Genomic DNA, 8,845 nt, shown 5'->3' on the forward strand with positions numbered 1-8,845 from the left:
ACAGCCATAGCTCTTGACCACTATGCCACATGTTTTCTTATTTCCTAACGTTACGTAGAAATGTACCATTCATTTTATTACATGCAGAATCTTCCCTATATACATGAAAGCTCGAAAATTTACTTAAGTAAAAAGCTAAGGACCATTTAGAGTTTTTCAAGTCGCTGCTATAACTCATAATTCCGCAGCGAACGTTAGTTGTGGCATACCTTCCGTGGATCCCCATCAGAGGCTGACAGAGAAGAAAACTGGCCTCTTGAAATGTCTCTTTCCATCGACCCATCAGAATAAGATGTCCTACCAGTTCTGATGGTAAAGTGTCACTTGACAATTTGGCGCAACAGCATCATGACCAACTAAATGACGTCAAAGAGTAAGAAACATTGACAGCAAATACACTTTCTGATGTAAAATGTGATCTCGTGAAGTCAGGCTTCACTAAAGCTATTTTACGCTACGGAAAAACATCTCTCTCATGTAGTCGTGGCCGAGTGGTTAAGGCGATGGACTAGAAATCCATTGGGGTTTCCCCGCACAGGTTCGAATCCTGTCGACTACGATCCTGTCCTGCTTGGAAACATAACTTATTGACATGTTACCAGTTTCAGAGCCAATATCGTCTTCCAGAAACAAACTTTATTCTCCCCAAATTTAACTAAGCTTTCTCTCTTTCTATTCCCAGTAAAAAAAGCAAAAACAAAAACAAAAAACCTCCCTGTACTTTGCCAAAACTGAGAGAGGTTGCTATTACCGTGTATTTTGTTGTTGTTTTGTTTTTGAGTAGGTTCGACCAAAAACCCGTGTGCTAAACGGAGGTTATTATTAGTTTTTGTTTTCAAGTAAGTTCGACTGCAGTCCTAATGGTGTTTTCTTTCCCTCTAAGAAAAGCCAGGCTCTGACGATACCTTTGTGTTTCCTGCAACCTAAACCCTGCTTGAAGGCAGCCCTTTCCTAAAGAAAAATGTTGGTACGTGTGTTTGCATCTTGGGGGGATTGTTCTCTTCTCAGGGCCTTCTCCAGTCATGGCCGTCTCTATTCCCCTTAAAAAGGAAGTTTCAAATACAGGTGAAAGCCAAGACCCATAGCAGTGGGCGCCAAGATGCGAACTCAAATTAGGTATTAAAAACCAAACTATCACGCAATTAAAGAAATTAAGTAAGGCAATTTTCTTCGTAACCCAGTCAAACAGGGTCAGTGACCTCACGCCAAGTTGGCTTGTCCTGGGGGCCAAGATGGTGGTGAAGTGAGAAGGACAAAAGCGAGGTGAGATTTTGACGCATTCTGGACTCGGAACCAGCCCCGGCTCAGGCACAAAATCACATTGCATGAGGAACAAAGTATGGATCAATGTATTGACCAAAGGAAGGCTTACCACAGGTGAATATCTTCATGGGTATTATTAGGAGAATTTGGCCAGTCGCTGCCTTGGCAGTTTAGTGGGACTTTGTCCTCACCTCTGTTGCAGCGAGTTGTCATACTTTATTGCTTCACATCCAAGAATACTTTAATAAGTTTTTGCAAACACAGTTCTAGTCCTGATCGTTGATCAAATACCAGATCCCCTCCTCTTTAGTGTATCCCTTTAATGTGTCTCTTCAGAGCTACCAAGTAAAATTAAAAAATTTGAGTTGCAAAATCACCCGTGGGAAAAACACCACTTGGCCCTGTGTGCTGAGGTCTAAGCTTTGGAAAGATGAGTATGTTCTTTCTTTGTAAAACTCTTCATTGTTATTTGAATTTTTGAATTAGTTTTTGCTGCTTTATGAATTGAAAAATGACTTTTTACGGTCATCCACATAGCCAATACCTTTCTAAATGTATACATTAAAAAGTTCATCTGTAGATATTTTCGCATTTTCAGGTAGAGGTTTCCATCACCTTTCTGATCAGCCTCCACTCTCCTGGACCTATATGTGTCTGAGTTTAGTGTCTCAGACTGTACTGTGAAGGACCCCTACCCTATGAGCCCTCTGAGAAAAGAGAGAGAAGCTCAAAGAACTGGTTTGACTAGGATCTTAGCTTTGGGTGTGGGTGAACTTTCGGCCCCCTAATTTACAAGATTGAAGTTAATGAATCATTTGGCCTCAACTCAAAGGTAATATTTCTTTTATATATATATATAATTTTTTAAATAATTTTTATTGTGCTTTAAGTAAAAGTTTACAAATCAAGTCAGTCTCTCACACAAAAACCCATATACACCTTGCTACACACTCCCAATTACTGTCCCCCTAATGAGACAGCCCATTCTCTCCCTCCACTCTCTCTTTTTGTGTCCATTTCACCAACTTCTAACCCCCACCACCCTCTCATCTCCCCTCCAGGCAGGACAAGCCAACATAGTCTCAAGTGTCCACCTGATCCAAGAATCTCAGTCCTCACCAGCATCCCTCTCCAACCCATTGTCCAGTCCAATCCCTGTCTGAAGAGTTGGCTTTGGGAATGGTTCCTGTCATGGGCCAACAGAAGGTCTGGGTGGCCATGACCACCAGGGTCCTTCTAGTCTCAGTCAGACCATTAAGTCTGGTCTTATGACAATTTGGGGTCTGCATCCCACTGCTCTCCTGCTCCCTCAGGGGTTCTCTGTTGTTTTCCCTGTCAGAGCAGTCATGGGTTGTAGCCGGGCACCATCTAGTTCTTCTGGTCCCAGGGTGATGTAGACTCTGGTTCATGTGGCCCATTCTGTCTCTTGGGCTCGTAATCGCCTTGTGTCCTTGGTGTTCTTCATTCTTCTTTGATCCAGGTGGGTTGAGACCAATTGAGGCATCTTAGATGGCTGCTTGCTAGCGTTTAAGACAAAGGTGATATTTCTTAGGCAACCTCATGCTTAACTACTGTTTGGTGATTCTAAATCTTATTGGTTGAATTAGATTATGATATGAAGAGGAGTTCAAAATGAAGGGGATTCCTACCTTGTCACCCATGGTCTTCCACAATTTTTATAATCTCCCTGTCATGGTTTCTACAATTGTATGTTTTGTGCCAGAGCATCTTTCTGTGATAGAGTTCAAAGTTTTGTTCTATATGCCTTGAGATTTTGAGTATCCCTCCCCCAAAAAACTTTTTTTTAAGAATCTCTTTCCTGATAAAACTTTGTGATGTGAAATGGGAGTTAGAAGAGTTTTCCAGCTGATTTTGCTGTTTTGGGAAATGCATAAAATACCTATGAGAGAATAGGTGGACTCCAAACGGGTGTCTTCTAACTGTTGCAAGCAGTTTTTCTGACATGGGCCAAGCATCTGTTTTCCCAGTGACAAGCCTACCCTCATCACTGTACCAGGGAGGAAAGCTTTATTGGAAATGGCTGAGCTCACTGCTATGGCCCATATAAATTGCTGATGGTCACAGACTAAAGCAGACACATGTGCACCTAAAGCAAATGACTTTCGAGGTCTTGCCTGAGCCATGCTGCTGATCCCATTGCCAAACTTATTATTTCTATTTTCTTTCATATTCTCACTCCTCAGAATCAATCACCTCTAATGATCAGGGCCCACAATCTACCCCCCTACTGTGTGCGCATCCTATATGTGGGAAATGGTAGACTCATGTTTTCTTCCAGTCAGTCTCACTAATGCTCATTTACCTAGAAATTACAGTTTCCATTTTTATCCATGCATTTCACTTCATTTGTACCGTTATGGCAGCCACAAGCAGTTTCCCCAAATTCTTCCTGTGTGAATTTTATTTTATTTATGTTTTTAGAGTATCACTCCTGGTAGGCACTAATCTCCACAACAGCAGGGATGTATCTTTTTCTTGTTTACTTTTGTGCTTGTAGCACCAAGCACAGCACCTGACCCACCACAAAAATGTAATACTATTTGTGGAAAGAATGATACCTTTATGGAGCTTCTACTCTAATGTATGTTTCACAGGCAAGAGCTTAGATAGCTAGCTACCGTTGAATCAACTCCAACTCATGAAGACCCTATCTGTAACAGAATAAACATTTGCCTAGTCCTGTGTCATTCCCCCCAATCACCAGCATGTCTGAGTTCATCATTTAGGCCATTGTGCCAATCCATCTCACTGAGGGTCTGCCTCATCCTCACTGGCCCTCCACTTTAGCAAACATGATATATTCCTTCAGCAAATGATCCCTCCAGATTACCAGTCCAAAGTAAGCAAGTCAGACAATATTCCATTGTGATCCATAAGGTTTTTATTGGTTAATTTCTGAAAGTAGATTACCAGGATTTTCTTCTTAGTCTATCTTAGTTTGGAAACTCCACTGAAACCTGTCCACCATGGGTGATCTTGCTGATATTTGAAATCCTGATGACATAGCTCCCAGCATCACAGTAATATACAAGCCACCACAGTATGACAAACTGACAGCTAGGCAAGAACCTAGATCAGTTTATTTCCATACATGAACCCCTAGATTATTTCAGTTCAAATTCCTGCTCATCTCAATTCCTCCTTCCTCCTTCTAGGTCTATATTCTCCCTTAGAACAGCTCTAAACTTGTCAAGAAATGGCTGCTTACAGGACCATTGACTATTGCTGGGTCTGAGAGGGTAGCTCATTTACTGAAGCAAGATAAATTGTATCTGTTATGTTGCAAGCTCTGGTTTCTAAATTTCCTTTGGAGAAATTCCTTCCTTTGTCTACACTCTTGTTCTTTATTCAAGTGAGAATAGAATAGCACTTATTTACTAACCAAACCAAAAAATCAAACCCAGTGCCATCGAGTCGATTCCGACTTATTACTAGATCATACTTATTTGCATATTTGTTGCAGAGCGTCTAGATCCTGTCACAAAGGCCTTTTCTTTAGCAGAAGCTCACTACAAATATATTGGATGGAATTAAATTTAAAAATCACTGTGCAACCAACAACACACAAGCTTCAAAGGATAAGCTAGATAACTGGGATTGTCTAAAAGTTAAGCACTTATGCTCATCAAAAGACTTCACCAAATAACTACATGGTGCCTGGCTATAATCGATGACTGTACTGACAGGGAACAAAACAGAGAATCCCTGAGGGAGCAGGAAAACAGTGGGATGCAGACCTCAAATTCTTGTAAAAAGACCAGACTTAATGGTCTGACTGAGACAGAAAGACCCCAGAGATCATGGTCCCCAGACCTTCTGTTAGCCTAAGACAGGAACCATTCCCATGCCAACTCTCCAAACAGGGATTGGACTGGACAAGGGGTTAGAAAATGATACTGGTGAGGAGTGAACTTCTTGGCTCATGTAGACACATGAGACTATGTAGGCAACGCCTGTCTGGAGGGGAGATGAGAAGGCAGAGGGGGACAGAAGCTGGCTGAATGGACACAGGGAGTATAGGGTGGAGAGAAGGAGTTTTTTTCTCATTAGGGGGAGAGTAACTAGGAGTACGTAGCAAGGTGTATATCAATTTTTGTATGAGAGACTAACATGATTTGTAAACTTTCACCAAAAGACTAAAAAGAGAACCTACAGACTGGGAAAAAAAAAATTGACTATTACAAATCAGATAAAGGGCTAACCTCTAAAATCTGTAAGAAAAATCCAACACCTCTACAAAAAAAGACAAATAATCCAATTAAAAATTGGGAAAAGGAAACGAACAGACACTTCACCAAAGAAGACATTTAAGCAGCCAACAGACATAGGAGGAAATGCTCGCGACCTCTAGCCGTTAGAGAAATACAAATCAAAACCACAGTGAGATACCATCTCACTCTGGCATTACTGGCATGAATCAATAAAACAGGAATTAACAAATGTTGGTGAGGCTGCAGGGAGATCAGGACTCTCATGCACTGCTGGTGGGAAAACAAAATGGTACGACCGTTTTAGAAAACAATATGGTGCTTCCATGTTGTCGTTAGGTGCTATCGAGTTGGTTCTGGCTCATAGTGACCCTATGCACAACAGAACGAAACACTGCCTGGTCCTGAGCCATCCTTACAATTGCCACTATGCTTGAGCCCATTGTTGCAGCCACTGTGTCAATCCACCTCGTTGAGGGTCTTCCTCTTTTCCACTGACCTGGACTCTGCTAAGCATGATGTCCTTCTCCAGGGACTGATTCCTCCTGACAGCATGTTCAAAGTATGTAAGATGCGGCTTCGCCATCCTTTCCCCTAAGGAGCATTCTGGCTGTGCTTCTTCTAAAACAGATTTGTTCATTCTTTCGGCAGTCCATGGTATATTCAATATTCTTTGCCAACACCACAATTCAAAGGTATCAATTCTTCTTCGGTCTTCCTTATTCATTGTCCGGCTTTCACATGCATATGATGTGATTGAAAATACCAAAGCTTGGGTCAGGTGCACGTTAGTTTTTAAGGTGACATCTTTGCTCTTCAACGCTTTGAAGAGGTCCTTTGCAGCAGATTTACCCAATACAATGTCTTTTGATTTCTTGACTGCTGCTTCCATGGTTGTTTATTGTGGATCCAAGTAAAATGAAATCCTTGACAACTTCAATCTTTTCTCCATTTATCATGATGTTGCTCATTGGTTAAGTTGTGAGGATTTTTGTTTTCTCTATGTTGAGGTGCAATCCATACTGAAGGCTGTGGTGTTTGATCTTCATTAGTAAGTGCTTCAAATCCTCTTCACTTTCAGCAAGCAAGGTTATGTCATCTGCATAACGCAGGTTGTTAATGAGTCTTCCTCCAATACTGATGCCCCGTTCTTCATATAGTCCAGCTTCTCGTATTATTTGCTCCAGCATCCAGATTGAATAGGTATGGTGAAAGAACACAACCCTGACGCACAGCTTTCCTGGCTTTAAACCAATCAGCATCCCCTTGTTCTGTCCAAACAACTGCCTTTTGATCTACGTAAAGGTTCCTCATGAGCACAATTAAGTGTTCTGGAATTCCCACTCTTCGCAATGTTATCCATAGTTTGTTATGATCCACACAGTTGAATGCCTTTTTTATAGTCAATAAAACACAGGTAAACATTCTTCTGGTATTCTCTGGTTTCACCCAGGACCCATCTGACATTAGCAATGATATCCCTGGTTCCATGTCTTCTTCTGAAACCAGTCTGAATTTCTGACAGTTCCCTGTGGATATACTGCTGCGCCCGTTTTTGAATGATCTTCAGCAAAATTTTGCTTACGTGTGATCTTTATGATATTGTTCTATAATTTCCACATTCCTTAGAAAGCTAGAAATAGAAATACCATGTGATCCAGCAATCCCACTCCTAGGAGAAATAAGAGCCATCACATGAAGAGACATATGCACACCCATGTTCATTGCAACATTGTTCACAATAGCGAAAAGATGGAAACAATCTAGATGCCCTTCAACAGATGAATGGATAAACAAACCGTGGTACGTATACACAGTGGGGTATTACACAATGATAAAGAACAATGATGAATCTGGGAAACATCTCATAACGTGGATGAATCTGGAGGACATTATCCTGAGTGAAATAAGTCAATTACAAAAGGACAAATATTGTACGAGACTACCACCGTAAAAACTCATGAAAATGTTTACATACAGAAAGAAACAACATTTGATCATTATGACGGAGAGGAGGGATGGGGATGGAAAAACACTTAATAGACAATCGGTAAGTGGAAAGTTTGGTGAAGGGTAAGACAGTACACAATACTGGGGAAGCCAGCCCAACCTGTACTAGGTAAGATCATGGTAGCTCCACAGAAGTATCTAAACTCCCTGAGGGACTGAATTGCTGGGCTGAGGGCTGTGGGGACCATGATCTCAGTGAACATCTAGCTCAATTGTCATAGCACAGTTTATAAAGAATATGTTCTGCATTCTGCTTTGGTGAGTAGTGTCTGGGATCTTAAAAGCCTGTGAGCAGCCATCTAGGATACTCCACTGGTCTCACCCCTTTGGGAGCAAGAAAGAATGAAGAAAACTAAAGATACAAGGGAAAGATTAGTCCAAAGGACTAATGGACCACATCCACCATGGCCTCCACCTGACTGAATCCAGTACAACGAGATGGTGCCTGGCTCCCACCACTGACTGCTTTGACGGGGATCAAAATAGCAGGTCCTGGACAGAGCCGGAGAAAAATGTAGAACAAAATTCTAACTCAAAATGCAAGACTTGCTGGCCTGACAGAGACTGGAGAAACACTGAGAGTATGGCCCCCAGACACCCCTTCAGCTCCGTAATGATGTCACTCCTTAGGTCCACCCTCCAGCCAAAGATTGAACGGGCCCATGGAACAAAACAAGACTAAACGGGTGTACCAGTCCTGGGGCAGGGACTGTAAGGCAGGAGGGAACAAGAAAGCTGGTAATAGGGAACCCAGGTTTGACATGTTGTGGGGTTGTTAACCAATGTCTTGGAACAGTGTGTGTACTAACTGTTTGATGAGAAATTAGTTTGTTCTGTAAACTTTTACCTAAAGAACAATTAAAAAAAATTTTTTAATTCACTGTAAACTGAAACTAAAGTTAAAACTGCTCTTTGGGAATCTGGAAGGCATTACGCTGAGTGAAATTAGTCAGTTGCAAAAGGACAAATAGTGTATGAGACCACTATTATAAGAACTCGAAAAATAGTTTAAACAGAGAAGAAAATATTCTTTGATGGTTACAAGAGTGGGAAGGAAGGGAGGGAGAGGGGTTCCCACTAATTAGATAGGAGATAAGAACTGTTTTAGTGAAGGGAAAGGCAACACACAATACAGGAGAGGTTAGCACAACTGCACTAAACCAAAAGCAAAGAAGTTTCCTGAATAAACCGAATGCTTCAAAGCCCAGAGTAGCAGGGGTGGAGGTTTGGGGACCATGGTTTCAGGGGACATCCAAGTCAATTGGCATAATAAAATCTATTAAGAAAACATTCTGCATCCTACTTTGGAGAGTGGCATCTGGGGTCTTAAACGCTAGCAAGCG

At 41.6% G+C, this 8,845-nt stretch overlaps 1 non-coding gene across 1 annotated transcript; it reads left to right on the forward strand.

The window, feature by feature from the left end:
- Positions 1-477: 477 nt before the first annotated feature.
- Positions 478-559, forward strand: TRNAS-AGA (transfer RNA serine (anticodon AGA)). The gene has a single exon. It is a non-coding gene; the product is annotated as a tRNA-Ser (tRNA).
- The last annotated feature ends 8,286 nt before the right edge of the window (positions 560-8,845 follow it).

The sequence above is a fragment of the Elephas maximus genome, chromosome 1 (assembly GCF_024166365.1).
Source record: "Elephas maximus indicus isolate mEleMax1 chromosome 1, mEleMax1 primary haplotype, whole genome shotgun sequence".
NCBI classification, from domain to species: Eukaryota; Metazoa; Chordata; class Mammalia; order Proboscidea; family Elephantidae; genus Elephas; species Elephas maximus.